The following is a 27,853-nucleotide window of genomic DNA, read 5'->3' as shown; positions in this document are numbered from 1 at the left end:
TCTTCTAACCCACTAAATCATCCTGGCAGCACATCTTCTAACCCACTAAATCATCCTGGCAGCACATCTTCTAACCCACTAAATCATCCTGGCAGCCCATCTTCTGACCCACTAAATCATCCTGGCAGCCCATCTTCTAACCCACTAAATCATCCTGGCAGCCCATCTTCTAACCCACTAAATCATCCTGGCAGCACATCTTCTAACCCACTAAATCATCCTGGCAGCACATCTTCTAACCCACTAAATCATCCTGGCAGCCCATCTTCTAACCCACTAAATCATCCTGGCAGCCCATCTTCTAACCCACTAAATCATCCTGGCAGCCCATCTTCTAACCCACTAAATCATCCTGGCAGCCCATCTTCTAACCCACTAAATCATCCTGGCAGCCCATCTTCTAACCCACTAAATCATCCTGGCAGCCCATCTTCTAACCCACTAAATCATCCTGGCAGCCCATCTTCTAACCCACTAAATCATCCTGGCAGCACATCTTCTAACCCACTAAATCATCCTGGCAGCACATCTTCTAACCCACTAAATCATCCTGGCAGCACATCACCCCCATCCTCTGTGAACTCCACTGGCTCCCTGTCTCCCACTGCATTAATTACAAGATCCTCCTGACCTAAAAAGCTCTCCCCCCACCTTGCTACCCCCTGACCTCTCTGACCTTCTTCTCTCCTACCAGCCCTCATGCTCTCTCTGCTCAACCACAGTTGGCCACCTTGTCATCCCCAGGTCCAAGCTCCAGAGTTTCAGTGACAGACAGGGCCTTCTCCAGGGTTGCTCCTAGGCTCTGGAACTCTGGAAGTCCATCATCATCTTTCAGTCCCGCCTAAAAACCCACCTCTTCACCATGGCCTACCCTTACCTCCCCCTCCACCATTCCCACACACACCTCTTCACCATGGCCTACCCTTACCTCCCCCTCCACCATTCCCACACACACCTCTTCACCATGGCCTACCCTTATCTCCCCCATTCCCACACACCTCTTCACCATGGCCTACCCTTACCTCCCCCATTCCCACACACCTCTTCACCATGGCCTACCCTTACCTCCCCCTCCACCATTCCCACACACACCTCTTCACCATGGCCTACCCTTACCTCCCCCTCCACCATTCCCACACACACCTCTTCACCATGGCCTACCCTTACCTCCCCCATTCCCACACACCTCTTCACCATGGCCTACCCTTACCTCCCCCTCCACCATTCCCACACACACCTCTTCACCATGGCCTACCCTTACCTCCCCCTCCACCATTCCCACACACACCTCTTCACCATGTCCTACCCTTACCTCCCCCTCCACCATTCCCACACACACCTCTTCACCATGGCCTACCCTTACCTCCCCCTCCACCATTCCCACACACACCTCTTCACCATGGCCTACCCTTACCTCCCCCTCCACCATTCCCCCACACACCTCTTCACCATGGCCTACCCTTACCTCCCCCTCCACCATTCCCACACACAACTCTTCACCATGGCCTACCCTTACCTCCCCCTCCACCATTCCCACACACACCTCTTCACCATGTCCTACCCTTACCTCCCCCTCCACCATTCCCACACACACCTCTTCACCATGTCCTACCCTTACCTCCCCCTCCACCATTCCCCCACACACCTCTTCACCATGGCCTACCCTTACCTCCCCCTCCACCATTCCCACACACACCTCTTCACCATGGCCTACCCTTACCTCCCCCTCCACCATTCCCCCACACACCTCTTCACCATGGCCTACCCTTACCTCCCCCTCCACCATTCCCACACACACCTCTTCACCATGGCCTACCCTTACCTCCCCCTCCACCATTCCCCCACACACCTCTTCACCATGTCCTACCCTTACCTCCCCCTCCACCATTCCCACACACCTTATCACCATGGCCTACCCTAACCTCCCCCTCCACCATTCCCCCACACACCTCTTCACCATGTCCTACCCTTACCTCCCCCTCCACCATTCCCACACACCTTATCACCATGGCCTACCCTTACCTCCCCCTCCACCATTCCCACACACCTTATCACCATGTCCTACCCTTACCTCCCCCTCCACCATTCCCCCACACACCTCTTCACCATGGCCTACCCTTACCTCCCCCTCCACCATTCCCCCACACACCTCTTCACCATGTCCTACCCTTACCTCCCCCTCCACCATTCCCACACACCTTATCACCATGTCCTACCCTTACCTCCCCTCCACCATTCCCCCACACACCTCTTCACCATGTCCTACCCTTACCTCCCCCTCCACCATTCCCACACACCTTATCACCATGGCCTACCCTTACCTCCCCCTCCACCATTCCCCCACACACCTCTTCACCATGTCCTACCCTTACCTCCCCCTCCACCATTCCCACACACCTTATCACCATGGCCTACCCTAACCTCCCCCTCCACCATTCCCCCACACACCTCTTCACCATGGCCTACCCTTACCTCCCCCTCCACCATTCCCCCACACACCTCTTCACCATGTCCTACCCTTACCTCCCCCTCCACCATTCCCACACACCTCTTCTGTTTCACACACTCACACATATGCGCAACACCTGCTATCTCACTCATATACTCAAACATCACACCCTTTCCTTGAGCCCTTCTTACCTCTATTTAGCCCCGTTTATACCTGGTTCTAACATGCATTATATGTCCTGATCTTGTCCACAGTCTGATTGTTCCCACATTTTCAGACAGGTGTAGATGATTAAAAGAAGCATTGTGATCAGATCTTCCTGACCACGGCTGGAGTTGACAGTAAAACCATTTTAATCATCCTGCCTTCTAAAATCATTGACATGTGGCACCATTGACTTATGGAATATATATGTGTCTTAAAATAAATAAAAAAGTATTATTTTGAAAGAATATCTGTCAAAGAATTAGCATACAAGGCGGGACCAGTAAATCTGTTCACAATGCGGACACAGTGGACTGATAAGAGCATGTGTAGACACATTTTTAAAAATGTGGACAAGATCAGGACAAAGGACGCATGTTTGCGCCAAAGTATTTTGTTTCATGTTTTTCTTCCTTTTGTTTAGTCTGCTGTTGTTTAGTTAGATTATTGATTGTGTGTTAGTTTCTACAATTGTACAGCTATGTATGTTTCATGTATAATTATTGTTATTATTAAAGTAGAGGAGTTAGTTCAGGCAAGCATTTCAACACATTCTTTTCACATATCCTGTGGAGAAGTTTATTTATAAACTGGGTGTTTCCAGCCCTGAATGCTGATTGTCTGAAAGCCTTGGTATATCAGACCGTGTGACAAAACATGTATTTTTACTGCTCTAATTACATTGGTAACCAGTTTCTAATAGCAATAAGGCACCTCGGGGGTTTGTGGTATATGGCCAATATACCACGGTTAAGGGCTGTATCCAGACACTCTGCATTGCGTTATGCATAAGAACAGCCGTTAGCCGTGTTATATTGCCATATACCACACCTCCTCGGGCGTTATTGCTTAAATATACATGCTCACCTCTGCCAATTGGAAACGGTTGTCCACTTGTCTGTGCCATTTCCTTAATATGTTCTATTTCGCAGTAGCAATCAACACCCATACCCCACACTACAACCCTCCTCCTGTTGCTGCCCAAGAACTGTCTGATACAGTTGCCCCCCCAGGAGACCAGCTTCACCCCCATCCTCAACCAGGTTGAACCCCTGATATCCCCCATCACCCAGGAGACCAGCTACACCCACAGCAAACCAAAGAAGATGGGGAGAAAGTCCTGTCACCCTCAAAAAACCCTCCAACTCGTTGAGCATGACAGAGTCAACCCCATCCAACCGTATCCTACCCTATCCAACCCTATCCAACCCCATCCAACCGTATTCTACCCCATCCAACCCCATCCTACCGTATCCTACCCTATCCAACCCCATCCTACCCCATCCTACCCCATCCAACCGTATCCTACCCCATCCAACCCCATCCAACCGTATCCTACCCTATCCAACCCCATCCTACCCCATCCAACCGTATCCTACCCCATCCTACCCTATCCAACCCCATCCTACCCCATCCAACCCCATCCAACCGTATTCTACCCCATCCAACCCCATCCAACCGTATTCTACCCCATCCAACCCCATCCAACCGTATTCTACCCCATCCAACCCCATCCAACCGTATTCTACCCCATCCTACCCTATCCAACCCCATCCAACCCCATCCAACCGTATCCTACCCCATCCAACCGTATCCTACCCCATCCAACCCCATCCAACCGTATCCTACCCTATCCAACCCCATCCAACCCCATCCAACCGTATCCTACCCCATCCAACCGTATTCTACCCCATCCAACCGTATCCTACCCCATCCAACCCCATCCAACCGTATCCTACCCCATCCAACCGTATCCTACCCCATCCAACCGTATCCTACCGTATCCTACCCCATCCAACCCCATCCAACCGTATCCTACCCCATCCTACCCCATCCAACCGTATCCTACCGTATCCTACCCCATCCTACCCCATCCAACCGTATCCTACCCCATCCAACCGTATCCTACCCCATCCAACCGTATCCTACCCCATCCAACCCCATCCAACCGTATCCAACCCCATACTACCCCATCCAACCCCATCTAACCCCATCCTACCCCATCCAACCGTATCCAACCCCATACTACCCCATCCAACCGTATCCTACCCCATCCAACCGTATTCTACCCCATCCAACCCCATCCAACCCCAACCTACCCCATCCAACTGTATCCTACCCCATCCTACCCCATCCAACCCCGACCACGGAAGAGGAAATATGACTACATGCAAAAAGGTAAATTAGTATCTAACTTATATTGTTTATTCATAAATGTTAAATGATGTCAATAACTTCAATTATGTTTTTAATAAATGTATAAAACAATTCCAGTGATTGATGGTCTCCTACTTTTCAGGAGGCAGGCGTACTGTACACTCTTAGAAAGAAGGGTTCCTAAAGGGTTCTTCGGCTGTCCCTAAAGGAGAACCCTTTTTGGTTCTAGGTAGAAGCCTTTTTGGTTCTAGGTAGAAGCCTTTTTGGTTCTAGGTAGAAGCCTTTTTGGTTCTAGGTAGAACTCTATTGGGTTTTACATGGAACCAAAAGGGTTCTACCCGGAACCAAAAAGGGTTCTCCTATGGTGACAGCCAAAGAACCATTTGTAAGAGTGCAGTCTAAGGCTAGATAGATGGCTAGATGGCTAAATGGCATAGATGGAAAATGAATAATGCAATTGACTGTCCTGCTAACTTTATTCATGTTCTGGTGGGTGGTGATTAAATATATACATGCATTTATTGTTTCAGAGTGTCCAGTGCATCCGGGGAAAACGATTTTCCCTGTTCTCAAGGTTCTTACCAATAGAACTTAAGAGGAGGTAAATCTGCAGAACATTGACATTCCTGTGACTGTATTTACAGGCTAATCCTAGTGCAACACCAATTGTAGTTAACTTGCAGTGCATAGACCTTGTAGTTAAAGTGGCAATATGTAACTTTCTGGGTGGCCTGACCAAATTCACATAGAAATGTTAGTTACAGATCATCATTCTACTTGAAAGCAAGTCTAAGAAGCGGTAGATCTGTTCTACAGTGTGCCTTATTTCTATGCTTCCCGTTCTTAAGTTTTGTTATTGAGTCTTTTACTTTGGTTTTGGGTTAGGGGTTAGGGGTTAGGGGTTAGGGTTGGGGTTGGGGTTAGAGGGTTAGGGTTAGGGGTTAGGGTTAGGGGGGTTAGGGTCAGGGTCAGGGGTTAGGGTTGAGGTTAGGGTTAGGGGTTAGGGGTAGGGTTAGGGTTAAGAAAAAATTGCCCTTCAAGAGGACCAAGTACACGGGCGCATGTTCTCTAATTCTATTGCTCCTAAGGATATGTAATTGTTCTACGGGAAATTAGGAGATATTCCCCAAAAAAAGGGGTTATGGTTCATATAGGAAGGAAAACAGATAAAAATAACATTTTCCTCTAAGAGGAATTATTTCCCCAGGCAATACATCAACACATGCTCCCTAATTACCAGGCTCCTCAGGATACCTCTTTATGGAGCCCGAGTTCGAGTTTAGGAATCCGGTTAGGGTTAGACTGGTTAATCTCTATCAGGCCTATGGGATTCCTTATGTCCACGTTTTGAGTCCAAGGGGTTAGGCTAACCCTAACCCTAACCCAGGTCTATTATAATACAGACCAGGTCTATTATAAATCAAACCAGTTCTCTTATAATACAGGCCAGGTCTTTTATAATAGAGACCAGGTGTATTATAATACAGACCAGGTCAATTATAAAACAGACCAAGTCTATTATAACACAGACCAGGTCTATTATAATACAGGCCAGGTCTATTATATTTCAAACCAGTTCTATTATAATACAGGCCAGGTCTTTTATAATACAGACCAGGTGTATTATAATACAGACCAGGTCTACAGGCCAGGAGTATTATAATAAAGACCAGGTCTATTAAATTACAGACCAGGTCTATTATAATACAGGCCAGGTCTATTATAGTACAGTCCAGGATTACAGGCCAGGTCTAGTATAATACAGGTCAGGTCTATTATAATACAGGCCAGGTCTTCAGGCCAGGTCTATTATTATATAGGCCAGGTCTATTATAATATAGACCAGGTCCATTATAATACAGGCCTGATCTATTATAATACAGGCCAGGTCTATTATAGTACATTACAGGTCTATTATAATACAGGCCAGGTCTATTATATTACAGGCCATGTATATTATAATACAGGCCAGGTCTATTATAATACAGACCAGGTCTATTATAATACAGGCCAGGTCTATTATAATACAGGCCAGGTCTACAGGCCAGGTATATTATAATACAGACCAGGTCTATTAAATTACAGACCAGGTATATTATAACACAGGCCAGGTCTATTATAATACAGGTCAGGTCTGTTATAATACAGGCCAGGTCTACAGGTCAGGTCTATTATAATACAGGCCAGGTCTATTATATTACAGGCCATGTCTATTATAATACAGGCCAGGTCTATTATAATACAGACCAGGTCTACAGGCCAGGTCTATTATAATACAGACCAGGTCTATTAAATTACAGACCAGGTATATCATGATACAGGCAGGGTCGATTATAGTACAGGCCAGGTCTATTATAATGCAGGCCAGGTCTATTACAGTACAGAACAGGTCTACAGACCAGGTCTATTAATAGACAGGCCAGGTCTATTATAGTACATTGCAGGTCTATTATAATACAGGCCAGGTCTACAGGCCAGGTCTATTATAATACAGGCCAGGTCTATTATAATACTGGCCAGGTCTATTATAGTACATTACAGGTCTATTATAATACAGGCCAGGTCTATTATATTACAGGCCATGTATATTATAATACAGGCCAGGTCTATTATAATACAGACCAGGTCTATTATAATACAGGCCAGGTCTATTATAATACAGGCCAGGTCTACAGGCCAGGTATATTATAATACAGACCAGGTCTATTAAATTACAGACCAGGTATATTATAACACAGGCCAGGTCTATTATAATACAGGTCAGGTCTGTTATAATACAGGCCAGGTCTACAGGTCAGGTCTATTATAATACAGGCCAGGTCTATTATATTACAGGCCATGTCTATTATAATACAGGCCAGGTCTATTATAATACAGACCAGGTCTACAGGCCAGGTCTATTATAATACAGACCAGGTCTATTAAATTACAGACCAGGTATATCATGATACAGGCAGGGTCGATTATAGTACAGGCCAGGTCTATTATAATGCAGGCCAGGTCTATTACAGTACAGAACAGGTCTACAGACCAGGTCTATTAATAGACAGGCCAGGTCTATTATAGTACATTGCAGGTCTATTATAATACAGGCCAGGTCTACAGGCCAGGTCTATTATAATACAGGCCAGGTCTATTATAATACTGGCCAGGTCTATTATAGTGGAATCCAAGATGGCGTAGCAGTGTAGACGTGTTTTGGAATCCAAGATGGCGTAGCAGTGTAGACGTGTTTTGTTTCGTCCTCTCGTGTACGTTTGTATTTTTCGTATTTCTTGTATATATAAAAAAAAAAAAATCTATCTCTTTTCGATTTTTAATTCCATTATACCTTCCGGTAACCTACCTCACCCAATGTGATACGGAATCGCTATTCTTTTTTAACTTTGGAACACATTCAAGAACCCCCAGTAGCTAACCAGCTAATCAGCTACAAGCTATTTAGTCATTTTTAGCCGCTGCTAGCAGCTTTTACCTTCTGCACAGACACCAGCCCTGTTATTAGCCTGGATATTACTCACCAATTTACCAGCATCGGACTGTCTCTCCACAACAACGCCGGATTCCTGCCGTAATCCCTGAGCCACTACTTCTGATCCTCACAGCTAGCGCCACTGCCACGAAGCTAGCACCACTGCCACGAAGCTAGCACCAGTTAGCAAACACAATTCTACAATACCTCTTTCTCCATCGCCATCCGGCTTGGATTCTCTGTCGACACGACCACGTCTGGTCTGCAGACGAATACCCCATCCGCTGTGCCGTCAACCGGCCTCCGTCTGAGCAGACCCCCTCCGTCTGAGCAGACCCCCTCCGTCTGAGCAGTCCACCCCCCGGGCTACTAACTTTAAACGCCGCGTGCTAGCGTAGTGGCGGCTTCCCTGCTCCATCTACGGCTGCCCCCCGGACACTATGATCACTTGGCTACATAGCTGATGCCTGCCGGACTGTCCATTAATTCACGGTACTCCATTCTGTTTATTTGTGTTTTATCTGTCGGCTCTGTGTTTTAACTCAGGCTCTGTGTGTAGTTAATCCGACCCTCTCTGCCTAGTCGTCGCCATTTTTACCTGCTGTTGCTGTGTTAGCTGACTAGCTGCTGTTATCTCACCTGTTGTTTTAGCTAGCTCTCCCAATCAAGACCTGCAATCACTTTATGCCTTACTGTATGTCTATCTCAAATATCAATATGCCTTGTATACTGTTGTTCAGGCTAGTTATCATTGTTTTGGTTTGCAATGGACCCCGTAGTTCCACTCTCCGTACCTCTGATACCTCCTTTGTCCCACCTCCCACACATGCGGTGACCTCACCCATTGAGACCAGCATGTCCAGAGATACAACCTCTCTTATCATCACCCAGTGCCTGGGCTTGCCTCCGCTGTACCCGTGCCCCACCATACCCCTGTCTGCACATTATGCCCAGAATCTATTCTACCACGCCCATAAATCTGCTCCTTTTATTCCTTGTCCCCAACGCTCTAGGCGACCAGTTTTGATAGCCTTTAGCCGCACCCTCATCCTACTACTCCTCTGTTCCTCGGGTGATGTGGAGGTAAACCCAGGCCCTGCATGTCCCCAGGCACCCTCATTTGTTGACTTCTGTGATCGAAAAAGCCTTGGCCTCATGCATGTCAACATCAGAAGCCTCCTCCCTAAGTTTTTTTTACTCACTGCTTTAGCACACTCCGTCAACCCTGATGTCCTTGCTGTGTCTGAATCCTGGCTTAGGAAGGCCACCAAAAATTCTGAGATTTCCATACCCAACTATAACACTTTCCGTCAAGATAGAACTGCCAAAGGGGGAGGAGTTGCAATCTACTGCAGAGATAGCCTGCAAAGTTCTGTCATACTTTCCAGGTCTATGCCCAAACAGTTCGAACTTCTAATTTAAAAAATGAATCTCTCCAGAAATAAGTCTCTCACTGTTGCCGCCTGTTATAGACCCCCCTCAGCTCCCAGCTGTGCCCTGGACACCATATGTGAATTGATTGCCCCCCATCTATCTTCAGAGTTCGTTCTTTTAGGTGACCTAAACTGGGATATGCTTAATTAACACCCCGGCAGTCCTACAATCTAAGCTAGATGCCCTAAATCTCACACAAATCATCAAGGAACCCACCAGGTACAACCCTAAATCCGTAAACATGGGCACCCTCATAGATATTATCCTGACCAACTTGCCCTCCAAATACACCTCTGCTGTCTTCAACCAAGATCTCAGCGATCACTGCCTCATTGCCTGCATCCGTTATGGGTCCGCGGTCAAACGACCACCCCTCATCACTGTCAAACGCTCCCTAAAACACTTCTGCGAGCAGGCCTTTCTAATCGACCTGGCCCGGGTACCCTGGAAGGATATTGACCTCATCCCGTCAGTTGAGGATGCCTGGTCATTCTTTAAAAGTTACTTCCTCACCATATTAGACAAGCATGCTCCGTTCAAAAAATGCAGAACTAAGAACAGATATAGCCCTTGGTTCACTCCAGACCTGACTGCCCTCGACCAGCACAAAAACATCCTGTGGCGAACTGCAATAGCATCGAAGAGCCCCCGCGATATGCAACTGTTCAGGGAAGTCAGGAACCAATACACGCAGTCAGTCAGGAAAGCAAAGGCCAGCTTTTTCAAGCAGAAATTTGCATCCTGTAGCTCTAACTCCAAAAAGTTCTGGGATACTGTAAAGTCCATGGAGAACAAGAGCACCTCCTCCCAGCTGCCCACTGCACTGAGGCTAGGTAACACGGTCACCACCGATAAATCCGTGATAATCGAAAACTTCAACAAGCATTTCTCAACGGCTGGCCATGCCTTCCTCCTGGCGACTCCAACCTTGGCCAACAGCCCCGCCCCCCCCGCTGCTACTCGCCCAAGCCTCCCCAGCTTCTCCTTTACCCAAATCCAGATAGCAGATGTTCTGAAAGAGCTGCAAAACCTGGACCCATACAAATCAGCTGGGCTTGACAATCTGGACCCCCTATTTCTGAAACTGTCCGCCGCCATTGTCGCACCCCCTATTACCAGCCTGTTCAACCTCTCCTTCGTATCATCTGAGATCCCCAAGGATTGGAAAGCTGCCGCGGTCATCCCCCTCTTCAAAGGGGGAGACACCCTGGACCCAAACTGTTACAGACCTATATCCATCCTGCCCTGCCTATCTAAGGTCTTCGAAAGCCAAGTCAACAAACAGATCACTGACCATCTCGAATCCCACCGTACCTTCTCCGCTGTGCAATCCGGTTTCTGAGCCGGTCACGGATGCACCTCAGCCACGCTCAAGGTACTAAACGATATCATAACCGCCATCGATAAAAGACAGTACTGTGCAGCCGTCTTCATCGACCTGGCCAAGGCTTTCGACTCTGTCAATCACCATATTCTTATCGGCAGACTCAATAGCCTCGGTTTTTCTAATGACTGCCTTGCCTGGTTCACCAACTACTTTGCAGACAGAGTTCAGTGTGTCAAATCGGAGGGCATGCTGTTCGGTCCTCTGGCAGTCTCTATGGGGGTACCTCAGGGTTCAATTCTCGGGCCGACTCTTTTCTCTGTATATATCAATGATGTTGCTCTTGCTGCGGGCGATTCCCTGATCCACCTCTACGCAGACGACACCATTCTGTATACTTCTGGCCCTTCCTTGGACACTGTGCTATCTAACCTCCAAACGAGCTTCAATGCCATACAACACTCCTTCCGTGGCCTCCAACTGCTCTTAAACGCCAATAAAACCAAATGCATGCTTTTCAACCGTTCGCTGCCTGCACCCGCACGCCCGACTAGCATCACCACCCTGGACGGTTCCGACCTAGAATATGTGGACATCTATAAGTACCTAGGTGTCTGGCTAGACTGCAAACTCTCCTTCCAGACTCATATCAAACATCTCCAATCCAAAATCAAATCTAGAGTCGGCTTTCTATTTCGCAACAAAGCCTCCTTCACTCACGCCGCCAAACTTACCCTAGTAAAACTGACTATCCTACCGATCCTCGACTTCGGCGATGTCATCTACAAAATAGCTTCCAATACTCTACTCAGCAAACTGGATGCAGTTTATCACAGTGCCATCCGTTTTGTTACTAAATCACCTTATACGACCCACCACTGTGACCTGTATGCCCTAGTCGGCTGGCCCTCGCTACATGTTCGTCGTAAGACCCACTGGCTCCAGGTCATCTACAAGGCTATGCTAGGTAAAGTGCCGCCTTATCTCAGTTCACTGGTCACGATGGCTACACCCACCCGTTGCACGCGCTCCAGCAGGTGTATCTCACTGATCATCCCTAAAGCCAAAACCTCATTTGGACGCCTTTCCTTCCAGTTCTCTGCTGCCTGCGACTGGAACGAATTGCAAAAATCTCTGAAGTTGGAGACTTTTATCTCCCTCAACAACTTTAAACATCTGCTATCCGAGCAGCTAACCGATCGCTGCAGCTGTACATAGTCCATCGATATATAGCCCACCCAATTTACCTACCTCACCCCCCATACTGCTTTTATTTATTTACTTTTCTGCTCTTTTGCACACCAGTATCTCTTCTTGCACATGATCATCTGATGATTTATCACTCCAGTGTTAATCTGCTAAATTGTAATTATTCGATTTATTGCCTACCTCCTCATGCCTTTTGCACACATTGTATATAGATTCTCTTTTTTCTACCATGTTATTGACTTGTTTATTGTTTACTCCATGTGTAACTCTGTGTTGTTGTCTGTTCACACTGCAATGCTTTATCTTGGCCAGGTCGCAGTTGCAAATGAGAACTTGTTCTCAACTAGCCTACCTGGTTAAATAAAATAAAAAATATAAAAATTATAACCACCATGTCATTATAACCACCAGGTCATTATTACCACCTGGTCATTTTAACCACCAGGTCATTATAACCACCAAGTCATTATAACCACACCCACCAGGTCATTATAACCACCAGGTCATTATAACCACCAGGTCTTTATTACCACCAGGTCATTATAACCACCAGGTCATTATAAACACCAGGTCATTATAATCACACTCACCAGGTCATTATTACCACCAGGTCATTATTACCACCAGTACATTATAACCACCAGGTCATTATAACCACACCCACCAGGTCATTATTACCACCATGTCATTATAACCACCCGGTCATTATAACCACACCCACCAGGTCATTATTACCACCATGTCATTATAACCACCAGGTCTTATTACCACCAGGTCATTATAACCACCAGGTCATTATTACCTCCAGGTCATTATAACCACCAGGTCATTATAACCACCAGGTCATTATAACCACCAGGTCATTATAACCACCAGGTCATTATAACCACCAGGTCATTATAACCACCAGGTCATTATAACCACCATGTCATTATAACCACCAGTGTCACGTTCCTGACCTATTTCTGTTAGTTTGTTGTATGTGTTAGTTGGTCAGGACGTGAGTTTGGGTGGGCATTCTATGTTTTCTGTTTCTATGTTGGTTTAAGGGTTGCCTGGTATGGCTCTTAATTAGAGGCAGGTGTTTGGCGTTCCTCTAATTGAGAGTCATATTTAGGTAGGTTGTTTCACAGTGTTCGTTGTGGGTGGTTGTCTCCTGTGTCAGTGTTTGTCGCACCATACGGGACTGTTCGGTTTGTTTGTGAGTTCGGTCTTTTGTGTAGTCATTTTCCTGTTCGTGAGTTCTGCGTTTTATGTAAGTTCACATGTCCAGGTTTGTCTACTCCGTTTTGTTGTTTTGTTAGTTTTTAGTCAAGTTCGTGTTTTCGTTGTCCTATTAAATCATGTCATTCCAAAACGCTGCGCCTTGGTTCAATCCATGCTCCTCCTCTTCGGATGAAGAGGAGGAGGACTACCGTTACAGAACCACCCACCGATCCAGAGCCAAGCAGCGTGAGTTCGAGCAGTGGACATGGGAGGACGTTTTAAATGGAAAAGGTTGCTACACATGGGAGGAGATCCGAGCTGGAAGAGATCGCCTTCCATGGGAACAGCTGGAGGCGATTAGGAGAGCGGAGGCAACTGGAGAGAGGAACCGGCATTATGAGGGGACGCGTCTGGCACGGAAGCCCGAAAAGCCCGTGAGTACTACCCAAAAATTTCTTGGGGGGGGGGCTAAGAGGTAGTGGGCCAAGGGCAGGTAGGAGACCTGCGCCCACTTCCCAGGCTAACCGTGGAGAGCGGGAGTACGGGCAGACACCGTGTTACGCAGTAGAGCGCACGGTGTCTCCTGTACGTGTGCATAGCCCAGTGCGGGTTATTCCACCTCCCCGCACTGGTAGGGCTAGATTGAGCATTGAGCCAAGTGCCATGAAGCCGGCTCTACATATCTGGCCACCAGTACGTCTCCTTGGGCCGGCTTACATGGCACCAGCCTTACGCATGGTGTCCCCGGTTCGCCTACATAGCCCGGTGCGGGTTATTCCACCTCCCCGCACTGGTCGGGCGACGGGGAGCATTCAGCCAGGTAAGGTTGGGCAGGCTCAGTGTTCAAGGGAGCCAATACGCCTGCACGGTCCGGTATTTCCGGCGCTACCTCCCCGCCCCAGCCCAGTACCACCAGTGCCTACACCACGCACCAGGCTTCCAGTGCGTTTCCAGAGCCCTGTTCCTCCTCCACGCACTCTCTCTATGGTGCGTGTCTCCAGTCCGGTGCCTCCAGTTCCGGCACCACGCACTAAGCCACCTGTGCGTCTCCAGAGCCCTGTACACACTGTTCCTTCTCCCCGTACTCGTCCTGATGTGCGTGCACTCAGCCCGGTGCCACCAGTGCCGGTACCACGCACCAGGCATATAGTACGTTTTGAGAGTCCAGTGTGCCCTGTCCCTGCTCCCCGCACTAGGCTTGAAGTGCGTGTCTCCAGTCCGGTGCCTCCAGTTCCGGCACCACGCACCAGGCCTACAGTGCGTCTCAGCCGGCCAGAGTCTGCCGTCTGCCCAACGGCGCCTGAACTGTCCGTCTGCCAAGCGCCGCATGAACTGCCCGTCTGCCATGAGCCTACAGAGCCTTCCGCCAGACAGGATCAGTCTGAGCCATCCGTCTCCTCTGAGCCATCCGTCTCCGCAGCGCCATCTGAGCCATCCGTCTCCTCAGCGCCATCTGAGCCATCCGTCTCCCCAGCGCCATCTGAGCCATCCGTCTCCCCAGCGCCGTCTGAGCCATCCGTCTGTCCCGAGCCATTAGAGCCGCCCGTCTGTCCCGAGCCGTCAGAGCCGTTAGTCAGTCAGGAGCCGCTAGAGCCATTCGTCAGTCAGGATCTGCCAGAGCCGCCAACCAGACAGGATCTGCCAGAGCCGCCAACCAGACAGGATCTGCCAGGGCCGCCAACCAGACAGGATCTGCCAGAGCCGCCAACCAGACAGGATCTGCCAGAGCCGCCAACCAGACAGGATCTGCCAGAGCCGTCAGTGAGCCATGAGCGTCCAGAGCCGTCAGTCAGCCATGAGCGTCCAGAACCGTCAGCCAGCCATGAGCGTCCAGAGCCGTCAGCCAGCCATGAGCGTCCAGAGCCGTCAGCCAGCCATGAGCGTCCAGAGCCGTCAGCCAGCCATGAGCGTCCAGAGCCGTCAGCCAGCCATGAGCGTCCAGAGCCGTCAGCCAGTCATGAGCTGTCCCTCAGCCCAGAGCGGCTATTTGTCCAGAACTGCCCCTCAGTCCAGAGCTGTCTCTCTGTCCGGAGCTGCCTTTCAGTCCGGAGTTGCCCCTCTATCCTGAGCTACCTCTCTATCCTGAGCTACCTCTCTATCCTGAGCTATCCCTCTGTCCTGAGCTATCCCTCTGTCCTGAGCTATCCCTCTGTCCTGAGCTATCCCTCTATCCCGGTGCTGCCCCTTGTCTCGATGTTAAGTGGGTGTAATATGAGGGTGGTCATTTGTAGGGGGAGATGTAAGCTGGGATTGACTATGGTGGGGTGGGGACCTCGCCCTGAGCCTGAGCCACCACCGTGGTCAGATGCCCACCCAGACCCTCCCCTAGACTTTGTGCTGGTGCGCCCGGAGTTCGCACCTTAAGGGGGGGGTTATGTCACGTTCCTGACCTATTTCTGTTAGTTTGTTGTATGTGTTAGTTGGTCAGGACGTGAGTTTGGGTGGGCATTCTATGTTTTCTGTTTCTATGTTGGTTTAAGGGTTGCCTGGTATGGCTCTTAATTAGAGGCAGGTGTTTGGCGTTCCTCTAATTGAGAGTCATATTTAGGTAGGTTGTTTCACAGTGTTCGTTGTGGGTGGTTGTCTCCTGTGTCAGTGTTTGTCGCACCATACGGGACTGTTCGGTTTGTTTGTGAGTTCGGTCTTTTGTGTAGTCATTTTCCTGTTCGTGAGTTCTGCGTTTTATGTAAGTTCACATGTCCAGGTTTGTCTACTCCGTTTTGTTGTTTTGTTAGTTTTTAGTCAAGTTCGTGTTTTCGTTGTCCTATTAAATCATGTCATTCCAAAACGCTGCGCCTTGGTTCAATCCATGCTCCTCCTCTTCGGATGAAGAGGAGGAGGACTACCGTTACAACCAGGTCATTATAACCACCAGGTCATTATAACCACCAGGTCATTGTTACCACCAGGTCATTATTACCACCAGGTCATTATAACCACCAGGTCATTATTACCACCAGGTCATTATAACCACCAGGTCATTATAACCACACCCACCAGGTCATTATAACCACCAGGTCATTATAACCACCAGGTCATTATTACCACCAGGTCATTATAACCACCAGGTCATTATAATCACCAGGTCATTATAACCACCAGGTCATTATAACCACCAGGTCATTATAACCACCAGGTCATTATTACCACCAGGTCATTATAACCAACAGGTCATTGTAACCACCAGGTGATTATTACCACCAGGTCATTATAACCCCCAGGTTATTATAACCCCCAGGTTATTATAACCACCAGGTCATTATCAATCAATCAATCAATTTTATTTTATATAGCCCTTCGTACATCAGCTAATATCTCGAAGTGCTGTACAGAAACCCAGCCTAAAACCCCAAACAGCTAGTAATGCAGGTGTAGAAGCACGGTGGCTAGGAAAAACTCCCTAGAAAGGCCAAAACCTAGGAAGAAACCTAGAGAGGAACCAGGCTATGAGGGGTGGCCAGTCCTCTTCTGGCTGTGCCGGGTGGAGATTATAACAGAACTATGCCAAGATGTTCAAAAATGTTCATAAGTGACAAGCATGGTCAAATAATAATCATGAATAATTTTCAGTTGGCTTTTCATAGCCGATCATTAAGAGTTGAAAAACAACAGGTCTGGGACAGGTGGCGGTTCCATAACCGCAGGCAGAACAGCTGAAACTGGAATAGCAGCAAGGCCAGGCGGACTGGGGACAGCAAGGAGTCACCACGGCCGGCAGTCCCGACGCATGGTCCTAGGGCCCAGGTCCTCCGAGAGAAAGAAAGAGAGAAGGAGAAAATTAGAGAGAGCCAAGATTTTCAAAATGTTCATAAATGACAAGCATGGTCAAATAATAATCAGGAATAAATCTCAGTTGGCTTTTCATAGCCGATCATTAAGAGTTGAAAACAGCAGGTCTGGGACAGGTAGGGGTTCCGTAACCGCAGGCAGAACAGTTGAAACTGGAATAGCAGCAAGGCCAGGCGGACTGGGGACAGCAAGGAGTCATCATGCCCGGTAGTCCTGACGTATGGTCCTAGGGCTCAGGTTCTCAGAGAGAAAGAGAGAACGAGAGAATTAGAGAGAGCATACTTAAATTCACACAGGACACTGGATAAGACAGGAGAAGTACTCCAGGTATAACCAACTGACCCTAGCCCCCCGACACATAAACTACTGCAGCATAAATACTGGAGGCTGAGACAGGAGCGGTCAGGAGACACTGTGGCCCCATCCGAAGAAACCCCCGGACAGGGCCAAACAGGAAGGATATAACCCCACCCACTTTGCCAAAGCACAGCCCCCGCATCACTAGAGGGATATCTTCAACCACCAACTTACAATCCTGAGACAAGGCCGAGTATAGCCCACAAAGGTCTCCACCACAGCACAAACCAAGGGGGGGCGCCAACCCAGACAGGAAGATCACGTCAGTAACTCAACCCACTCAAGTGACGCACCCCTCCTAGGGACGGCATGAAAGAGCACCAGTAAGCCAGTGACTCAGCCCCTGTAATAGGGTTAGAGGCAGAGAATCCCAGTGGAGAGAGGGGAACCGGCCTGGCAGAGACAGCAAGGGCGGTTCGTTGCTCCAGAGCCTTTCCGTTCACCTTCACACTCCTGGGCCAGACTACACTCAATCATATGACCTACTGAAGAGATAAGTCTTCAGTAAAGACTTAAAGGTTGAGACCGAGTCTGCGTCTCTCACATGGGTAGGCAGACTGTTCCATAAAAATGGAGATCTATAGGAGAAAGCCCTGCCTCCCGCTGTTTGCTTAGAAATTCTAGGGACAATTAGGAGGCCTGCGTCTTGTGACCGTAGCGTACGTATTGGTATGTACGGCAGGACCAACTCGGAAAGATAGGTAGGAGCAAGCCCATGTAACGCTTTATAGGTTAACAGTAAAACCTTGAAATCAGCCCTTGCCTTAACAGGAAGCCAGTGTAGGGAAGCTAGCACTGGAGTAATATGATCAAATTTCTTGGTTCTAGTCAGGATTCTAGCAGCCGTATTTAGCACTAACTGAAGTTTATTTAGTGCTTTATCCGGGTAGCCGGAAAGTAGAGCATTGCAGTAGTCTAACCTAGAAGTAACAAATGCATGGATTAATTTTTCTGCATCGTTTTTGGACAGAAAATGTCTGATTTTTGCAATGTTACGTAGATGGAAAAAAGCTGTCCTTGAAACAGTCTTGATATGTTCGTCAAAAGAGAGATCAGGGTCAAGAGTAACGCCGAGGTCCTTCACAGTTTTATTTGAGACGATTTTACAACCATCAAGATGAATTGTCAGATTTAACAGAAGATCTCTTTGTTTCTTGGGACCTAGAACAAGCATCTCTGTTTTGTCCGAGTTTAAAAGTAGAAAGTTTTCAGCCATCCACTTCCTTATGTCTGAAACACAGGCTTCTAGCGAGGGCAATTTTGGGGCTTCACCATGTTTCATTGAAATGTACAGCTGTGTGTCATCCGCATAGCAGTGAAAGTTAACATTATGTTTTCGAATAACATCCCCAAGAGGCAAAATATATAGTGAAAACAATAGTGGTCCTAAAACGGAACCTTGAGGAACACCGAAATGTACAGTTGATTTGTCAGAGGACAGACCATTCACAGAGACAAACTGATATCTTTCCGACAGGTAAGATCTAAACCAGGCCAGAACTTGTCCGTGTAGACCAATTTGGGTTTCCAGTCTCTCCAAAAGAATGTGGTGATCGATGGTGTCAAAGGCAGCACTAAGGTCTAGTAGCACGAGGACAGATGCAGAGCCTCGGTCTGACGCCATTAAAAGGTAATTTACCACCTTCACAAGTGCAGTCTCAGTGCTATGATGGGGTCTAAAACCAGACTGAAGCATTTTGTATACATTGTTTGTCTTCAGAAAGGCAGTGAGTTGCTGCGCAACAGCTTTTTCTAAAATTTTTGAGAGGAATGGAAGATTCGATATAGGCCGATAGTTTTTTATATTTTCCGGGTCAAGGTTTGGCTTTTTCAAGAGAGGCTTTATCACTGCCACTTTTAGTGAGTTTGGTACACATCCGGTGGATAGAGAGCTGTTTATTATGTTCAACATAGGAGGGCCAAGCACAGGAAGCAGCTCCTTCAGCAGTTTAGTAGGAATAGGATCCAGTATGCAGCTTGAAGGTTTAGAGGCCATGATCATTTTCATCATTGTGTCAAGAGATATAGTACTAAAACACTTAAGTGTCTCTCCCGATCCCAGGCCCTGGCAGAGCTGTGCAGATCCAGGACAGCTAAGCCCTGGAGGAATACGCAGATTCAAAGAGGAGTCCGTAATTTGCTTTCTAATGGTCATGATCTTTTCCTCAAAGAAGTTCATGAATTTATTACTGCTGAAGTGAAAGCCATCCTCTCTTGGGGAATGCTGCTTTTTAGTTAGCTTTGCAACAGTATCAAAAAGAAATTTTGGATTGTTCTTATTTTCCTCGATTAAGTTGGAAAAGTAGGATGATCGAGCAGCAGTGAGGGCTCTTCGGTACTGCACGGTACTGTCTTTCCAAGCTAGTCGGAAGACTTCCAGTTTGGTGTGGCGCCATTTCCGTTCCAATTTCCTGGAAGCTTGCTTCAAAGCTCGGGTATTTTCTGTATACCAGGGAGCTAGTTTCTTATGACAAATGTTTTTCGTTTTTAGGGGTGCAACTGCATCTAGGGTATTGCGCAAGGTTAAATTGAGTTCCTCAGTTAAGTGGTTAACTGATTTTTGTCCTCTGACGTCCTTGGGTAGGCAGAAGGAGTCTGGAAGGGCATCAAGGAATTTTTGTGTTGTCTGAGAATTTATAGCACGACTTTTGATGCTCCTTGGTTGGGGTCTGAGCAGATTATTTGTTGCGATTGCAAACGTAATAAAATGGTGGTCCGATAGTCCAGGATTATGTGGAAAAACATTAAGATCTACAACATTTATTCCATGGGACAAAACTAGGTCCAGAGTATGACTGTGGCAGTGAGTAGGTCCAGAGACATGTTGGACAAAACCCACTGAGTCGATGATGGCTCCGAAAGACTTTTGGAGTGGGTCAGTGGACTTCTCCATATGAATATTAAAATCACCAAAAATTAGAATATGATCTGCTATGACTACAAGGTCTGATAGGAATTCAGGGAACTCAGAGAGGAACGCTGTATATGGCCCAGGAGGCCGGTAAACAGTAGCTATAAAAAGTGATTGAGTAGGCTGCATAGATTTCATGACTAGAAGCTCAAAAGACGAAAACGTCATTTTTTTTTTTGTAAATTGAAATTTGCTATCGTAAATGTTAGCAACACCTCCGCCTTTGCGGGATGCACGGGGGATATGGTCACTAGTGTAACCAGGAGGTGAGGCCTCATTTAACACAGTAAATTCATCAGGCTTAAGCCATGTTTCAGTCAGGCCAATCACATCAAGATTATGATCAGTGATTAGTTCATTGACTATGACTGCCTTTGAAGTGAGGGATCTAACATTAAGTAACCCTATTTTGAGATGTGAGGTATCACGATCTCTTTCAATAATGGCAGGAATGGAGGAGGTCTTTCTCCTAATAAGATTGCTAAGGCGAACACCGCCATGTTTAGTTTTGCCCAACCTAGGTCGAGGCACAGACACAGTCTCAATGGGTATGGCTGAGCTGACTACACTGACTGTGCTATTGGCAGACTCCACTAAGCTGGCAGGTTGGCTAACAGCCTGCTGCCTGGCCTGCACCCTATTTCGTTGTGGGGCTAGAGGAGTTAGAGCCCTATCTATGTTGGTAGATAAGATGAGAGCACCCCTCCAGCTAGGATGGAGTCCGTCACTCCTCAGCAGGTCAGGCTTGGTCCTGTTTGTGGGTGAGTCCCAGAAAGAGGGCCAATTATCTACAAATTCTATCTTTTGGGAGGGGCAGAAAACAGTTTTCAACCAGCGATTGAGTGCTGAGACTCTGCTGTAGAGCTCGTCACTCCCCCTAACTGGGAGGGGGCCAGAGACAATTACTCGATGCCGACACATCTTTCTAGCTGATTTACACGCTGAAGCTATGTTGCACTTGGTGACCTCTGACTGTTTCATCCTAACATCGTTGGTGCCGACGTGGATAACAATATCTCTATACTCTCTACACTCGCCAGATTTAGCTTTAGCCAGCACCATCTTTAGATTAGCCTTAACGTCGGTAGCCCTGCCCCCTGGTAAACAGTGTATGATCGCTGGGTGATTCGTTTTAAGTCTAATACTGCGGGTAATGGAGTCGCCAATGACTAGGGTTTTCAATTTGTCAGAGCTAATGGTGGGAGCCTTCGGCGTCTCAGACCCCGTAACGGGAGGAGTAGAGACGAGAAGACTCAGACTCAGACTCCGACTCGCTACATAATGGGGAGAACCGGTTGAAAGTTCCTGTCGGCTGAATGAGCGACACCAGTTGAGCATTCCTACAGCATTTCCCTCCAGAAGCCATGAGAAAGTTGTCCGGCTGCGGGGACTGTGCGGGAGGGTTTATACTAACGTTACTATCTGTACTTACTGGTGGCACAGACGCTGTTTCTTCCTTTCCTACACTGAAAATACCCTTGCCTAACGATTGCGTCTGAAGCTGGGCTTGTAGCACAGCTATTCTCGCCGTAAGGCGATCGTTCTCCTGTATATTATGAGTACAGCGACTGCAATTAGAAGACATCATGTTAATGTTACTACTTAGCTTCGGCTGTTGAAGGTGTTGACGAACCATGTCCAGATAAAGCGTCCGGAGCGAAAAAGTTGAATGAGGGAAAAAAGTTGCGATGGAAAAACTAAAAATATAAAAGAAAACAAAACGTAAAGTTGTCAGTTAGCAAAGTAAAGTTGGCAGCAAAACACACAGCAACAAAACGCACTGCAACACGTCTGCAAATTCAACAGGAAGTGACGACGTACAGGTGAGTCTACATTCACATTGTCTCTGAGTCTGAGTGGTGATGGTGTATGCCCAGACTGGGGTGCAACAGTACCCTGACTAGGCACTCTGGCTGGTTCGGGGGGTGAGGAGGACTTTCCAAATGTGTAGGTTACTGCAGTGGATGTTCAAGGGGCCGGCTCGTAGTCATGGTACAGTTGAAGTTGAAGTTTACATTCACCTTAGCCAAATACAATTTAACTCAGTTTTTCACAATTCCTGACATTTAATCCAAGTAAAGAAAGTCCCTGTTTTAGGTCAGTTAGGGTCACCACTTTATTTAAGAATGTGAAATGTCAGAATAATAGTAGAGCGAAGTATTTATTTCAGGTTATTCTTTCATCACATTCCCAGTGGGTCAGACGTGTACATACACTCAATTAGTATTTGGTAGCATTGCCTTTACATTGTTTAACTTGGGTCAAACGTTTCAGGTAGCCTTCCACAAGATTCCCACAATAAGTTGGGTGAATTTTTGGCCCATTCATCCTGACAGAGCTGGTGTAACTGAGTCAGGTTTGTAGGCCTCCTTGCTCGTACAAGCTTTTCAGTTCTGCCCACAAATTTATATAGGATTGAAGTCAGGTCTTTGTGATGGCCACTCCAATACCTTGACTTGTTGTCCTTAAGCCATTTGCCACAACTTTGGAACTATGCTTGGGGTCATTGTCCATTTGGAAGACCAATTTGAGACCAAGCTTTAACTTCCTGACTGATGTCTTGAATATATCCACATAATTTCCTTCCTCGTGATGCCATCTATTTTGTGAAGTGCACCAGTCCCTCCTTCAGCAAAGCACCCCCACTACATGATGCTGCCACCCCCGTACATCACGGCTGGGATGGTGTTCTTCGGCTTGCAAGCTTCCCCCTTTTTCCCTCAAACATAACGATGGTCATTATGGCCAACAGTTCCATTTTTGTTTCATCAGAACAGAGGACATTTCTCCAAAAAGTATGATCTTTGTCCCCATGTGCAGTTGCAAGCCGTAGTCTGGCTTTTTTATGGCCGTTTTGGAGCAGTTGCTTCTTCCTTGCTGAGGCGGCCTTTCAGGTTATGTCGATATAGGACACATTTTACTGTGGATATAGATACTTTTGTACCTGTTTCCTCTAGAATCTTCACAAGGTCCTTTGCTTTTGTTCATTCATCTCTAGGAGACAGAACATGTCTCCTTCCTGAGCGGTATAATGGCTTTGTGGTCCCATGGTGTTTATACTTGTGTACTATTGTTTGTACAGATGAAAGTGGTACCTTCAGGTGTTTGGAAATTGCTCCCAAGGATGAACCAGACTTGTGAAGGTCTACAATTTTTTTTCTCAGGTCTTGGCTGATTTCTTTTGATTTTCCCATGATGTCAAGCAAGAGACACCGAGTTTGAAGGTAGGCCTTGAAATACATCCACAGGAACACCTCCAATTGACTCAAATCAGAATCTTCTAAAGCCTATCAGTATCTTCTAAAGCCATGACATAATTTTCTGGAATTTTCCAAGCTGTTTAATGGCACAGTCATCTTAGTGTATGTAAACTTCTGACCCACTGAAATTGTGATACAGTGAATTATAAGAGAAGTAATCTGTAAACAATTGTTGGAAAATTTACTTGTGTCATGCACCAAGTAGATGTCCTAACCAACTTGCCAAAACTATAGTTTGTTAACAAGAAATTTGTGAACTGGTTGAAAAAGAGTTTTAATGACTCCAACATAACTGTATGTAAACTTCTGACTTCAACTGTAGGTCTCCAGTAGCTGATCTTGGTTTGTCACTTGACAGGAGTCATCTCTGAGGTTGGTTCCTGGCAACAGTTGATCCACGTGTCTCCTCCAGATTATGTTTTCCGGTGTGTGAACTGTGTAGGACACAGGGCCCCGTTTGTGCGACCGCTGTTGCTGGTATCCACTTTGGACCTTTGCAGTAGTTCCGAGCAAGAACTCTCTCTCCAGCTATGAAGCTTCTTTCTTTTGCTTTGCTCCGTCTCTCCAACTGTGCTCTCTGTTGTGTCTGTACAACCTGTTTAGTCATTGGAGCTCTCAGGAGGTCGAGTCGCGTGCGATGCTGTCTTTTCATCAAGGCTGACGTTGGTGCCACTTTGGTTGTAGCGTGGGTAGTGTTTCTGTAGGTTATCAGGAAGACCGTTCCCTTGTGATTATTTTAAAGCTTGCTTCATCGTTTGGACAAACCTTTCAGCGAGGTCGTTCGTGTCAGGGTTATGACTTGATGTTGCGCTGACTTGATGTGCTGAATTCCTTTTGCTTTCATGAATGACCAGAATTCTTCAGTCACCAGTTGGGGGCCATTATTGCTAACGAGTTGCGTTGGCAATCCGAAGCGACTGAAGATTGACCGTAGCTCTTTGATGGTTCTCTCCGGTGAGGTGCTCTTCATCACTGTGACCTCAGGCCATTTGCTGTGTGCGTCAACTACGACTAGGAACATACAATCCTCCAGTGGACCTGCAAAGTCTATGTGGACTCGATGCGAAGGCTCCTCTGGGAAGTCCCATGGGTGTAGTGGCACTAGCTGAGGCTTGTTCCTTTTGACATGCAAAACATGATTTGACCTTGTCTTCCTTAGCTGCGTCCAAACCTCGCACCATGCCACAGTGCCCTGAATGGAGTTTTTCAAGCACCTGCCTTCTCAGTGGCGTTGGTATGATGACTCGAAAACCCCATAGCAACATCCAAACTGAACTGTAAACTCGTTTCTCCTCACTAGGTAAGGTTGTAGGCTGTCCGACATCTCTACTTCTTTTCCACGAGTGACAATGTCCACGACCTCAGACATCACTGGATCAGTGTGGGTGAACTTTTTCACTTGGACAGATGTAACTGGGGCGTTCGTCACGTCCTAGAAGTAGAAGATTTCAACCTGGGAGTGCTCAGTGTGTGCGACAGGTAAGGGAAGCCTTGAGAGGCCGTCTGCACTGCAGTGCTGCTCAGACCTTCTGTACTTGATATTGTACTGGTGAGCAGATAACAATAATGCCCATCGCTGCATGCGGCTGGCTGCAAGTGACAGAATGCCGGTGTGGCTGATGAAATTTCTTAACTCCAAACACAATGGCGAGTGGTTCACACTATCTGTGCATAATTGGTCTCAGCTTTACTTAAGGTCCATGATGCGAAAGCAATTGGCCTTTCTTCACCTGATGGCATCATGTGTGAGACAACCGCACCAGCGTCATAAGGCGATGAATCACATTCCAACTGTAATGGCAAGTTGGGGTTGAAGTGGGTTACTGCCTCTGACTGAGCTAAGGCTGTTTTCACTTTCTTGAAGGACTCCTCACATCTATCTGTCCACTTCCACTGTTTGATTTTGTTCAAAAGTTCATGCATTGGCTTTAACATGTTAGCTAGGTTTGGCACAAACATTGCGTAGTATGTCAGTAGTCCTAAGAATGATCCCAGCTGACTCACGTTCTGTGGGGATGTAGCTTCCGCAATGTCCTTCACCTTCGATGGCGCTTTGTGGAGCCCCGGGCTGTCGATGACGTGGCCCAGGTACTCAACTGAGGGCCGGAAAAACTTGCATTTGTCCTTCCGGACTCTCAGACCGTACTCCTCCAATCTCTGTAGTGCAGTGTTTAGGTTTCTCAGGTGCTCCTGCTCGTCTTTGCCGGTGATGAGTAGATCTTCGAGGTAACATTGGACCCCAGTGAGCCCGCTCAGTATCTGGTCATAGGTCTCTGAAACAAGGCCGGAGCTGAGGTGATTCCAAAAGGAAGCCTCCGGTACCTGTACAGTCCTTTGTGAGTCACTAGGGTCAACAGTTCTTGTGACTCTTGATCCACATGTATCTTTAGATAGGCCTGACATAAGTCTATCTTACTGAATTTTTGTCCTCCAGCTAAGCCAGAAAAGGGGTCGTCAATGAGGGATAGTGGATATTATTCAGCAGTCAAGACTGGGTTAATGGGGACTTTGAAATCACCACAGAGTCTGAGTGATGCATGTTTTTTTATGACTGGAACAACGGGTGTAGCCCATTCACTAACATTCACTGGATCCAATACTCCACTCTCGACTAGTCTGTTTAGCTCAATTTCAACTTTTGGTTTTATGGCGTATGGGACAGGTCTAGCTTTGAAGCATTTTTGCATGCTGTCTGGTTTCAAGGACAGTTTAACTGTTATGTCCTTCATACTGCCAAGTTCTCCTTTGAACACATCTGCATGTTTACTCAATATCCGTTGTAGGTTTTGTCCTCTTTTGCAACCATGTGAATTTCCTGCCCGTTTAGTTTGATCTTTTCCAGCCATATGCATCCTAGCAATGCTGGATGGTTGCCTTTCACAATGTAGAGTGGTAGCTTTACCTTCTGTTTGTTGAGCTCCACCGTAACAATCACACTTCCTCTCACTGGAACAATCTCACCGGTGTATGTTTTCAGCGTCATCTTTGTGGGCTGTAGTGTGAGGTGATGTAGTTTCTCCTTGTATACAGCCTCAGACAGCAAAGATATGGCTTCTCCAGTGTCCACTTTCGACCGTACTGCATTTCCATCCAGTAGCGGTGTCACCCAGTATCCATATCCAATGTCTGAAATGGACAAAACATGCAAAGACTTCAGACAGTGTATAACTTTGTTCATCCTCTGTGCGCTCCATTTTATGCACTTTATTTTTGTACTCTCTGAAGTTGCTTTTCCTTTGTTCAGTACTTTTGTTTGATTGTCTCTTTATATTTTTACATATATGTTTGATGTGACCCTTTTTTCCACAACTTCTGCAGTCTAAGTCTTTGCACTCCTCTGCTTGGTGACATGGTTTCCCACAGCGATAGCATGGCTTGCCACCTCCTGCTTTGTTTTTTAACTTCGTTGACACGTTATGTACTTGGGTCGATGCGCTTAGCTGTTGTGCGTCTTTATTTGCCATTCCCATTGACGTACTCACTTCTATTGCTCTCTACAATGTTAAGTTACTCTCAGTCAAAAGTTGTTAATGAATTGCCTCGCTGCGCATGCCACACACTAACTAACCGTTCACATATAGTGTCACACATTGTTCGCCCGTATTCACAGTGTTCAGATAACTGTTTTAATACAGCCACAAACTGTGAGATTGATTCCCCCTCTTGATTTCTCTTAAAACCTCTCTGGGATATGTGGGACACTAGCGTTCCACCTGGCCAACATCCAGTGAAAATGCAGAGCGCCAAATTCAAATAAATTACTATAAAAATTTTACTTTCATGAAATCACTCATGCAATATACCAAATTAAAGCTACACTTGTTGTGAATCCAGCCAACGTGTCAGATTTAAAAAATGCTTTACGGCGAAAGCAAACAATGCTATTATCTGAGGATAGCAACCAAGCAAACAAACACAGTCCATCATATTTCAACTCTCCCGGCGCGACACAAAACGCAGAAATAAAGATATAATTCATGCCTTACCTTTGATGAGATTCTTCTGTTGGCACTCCAATATGTCCCATAAACATCACAAATGGTCCTTTTGTTCGATTAATTCCGTCGATATATATCCAAAA

General features: G+C 47.0%; 1 pseudogene; it reads right to left on the bottom strand.

Annotated features, from left to right (window-relative positions):
- Positions 1-712: 712 nt before the first annotated feature.
- On the bottom strand, positions 713-26,459 carry LOC120018594 (annotated as a pseudogene).
- Between the last annotated feature and the right edge of the window lie 1,394 nt (positions 26,460-27,853).

Source organism: Salvelinus namaycush, chromosome 23, assembly GCF_016432855.1.
Source record: "Salvelinus namaycush isolate Seneca chromosome 23, SaNama_1.0, whole genome shotgun sequence".
Lineage (NCBI taxonomy): Eukaryota > Metazoa > Chordata > Actinopteri > Salmoniformes > Salmonidae > Salvelinus > Salvelinus namaycush.
Note: the sequence above shows the minus strand (reverse complement) of the source record. Positions and strands in the feature narration are given on the sequence as shown.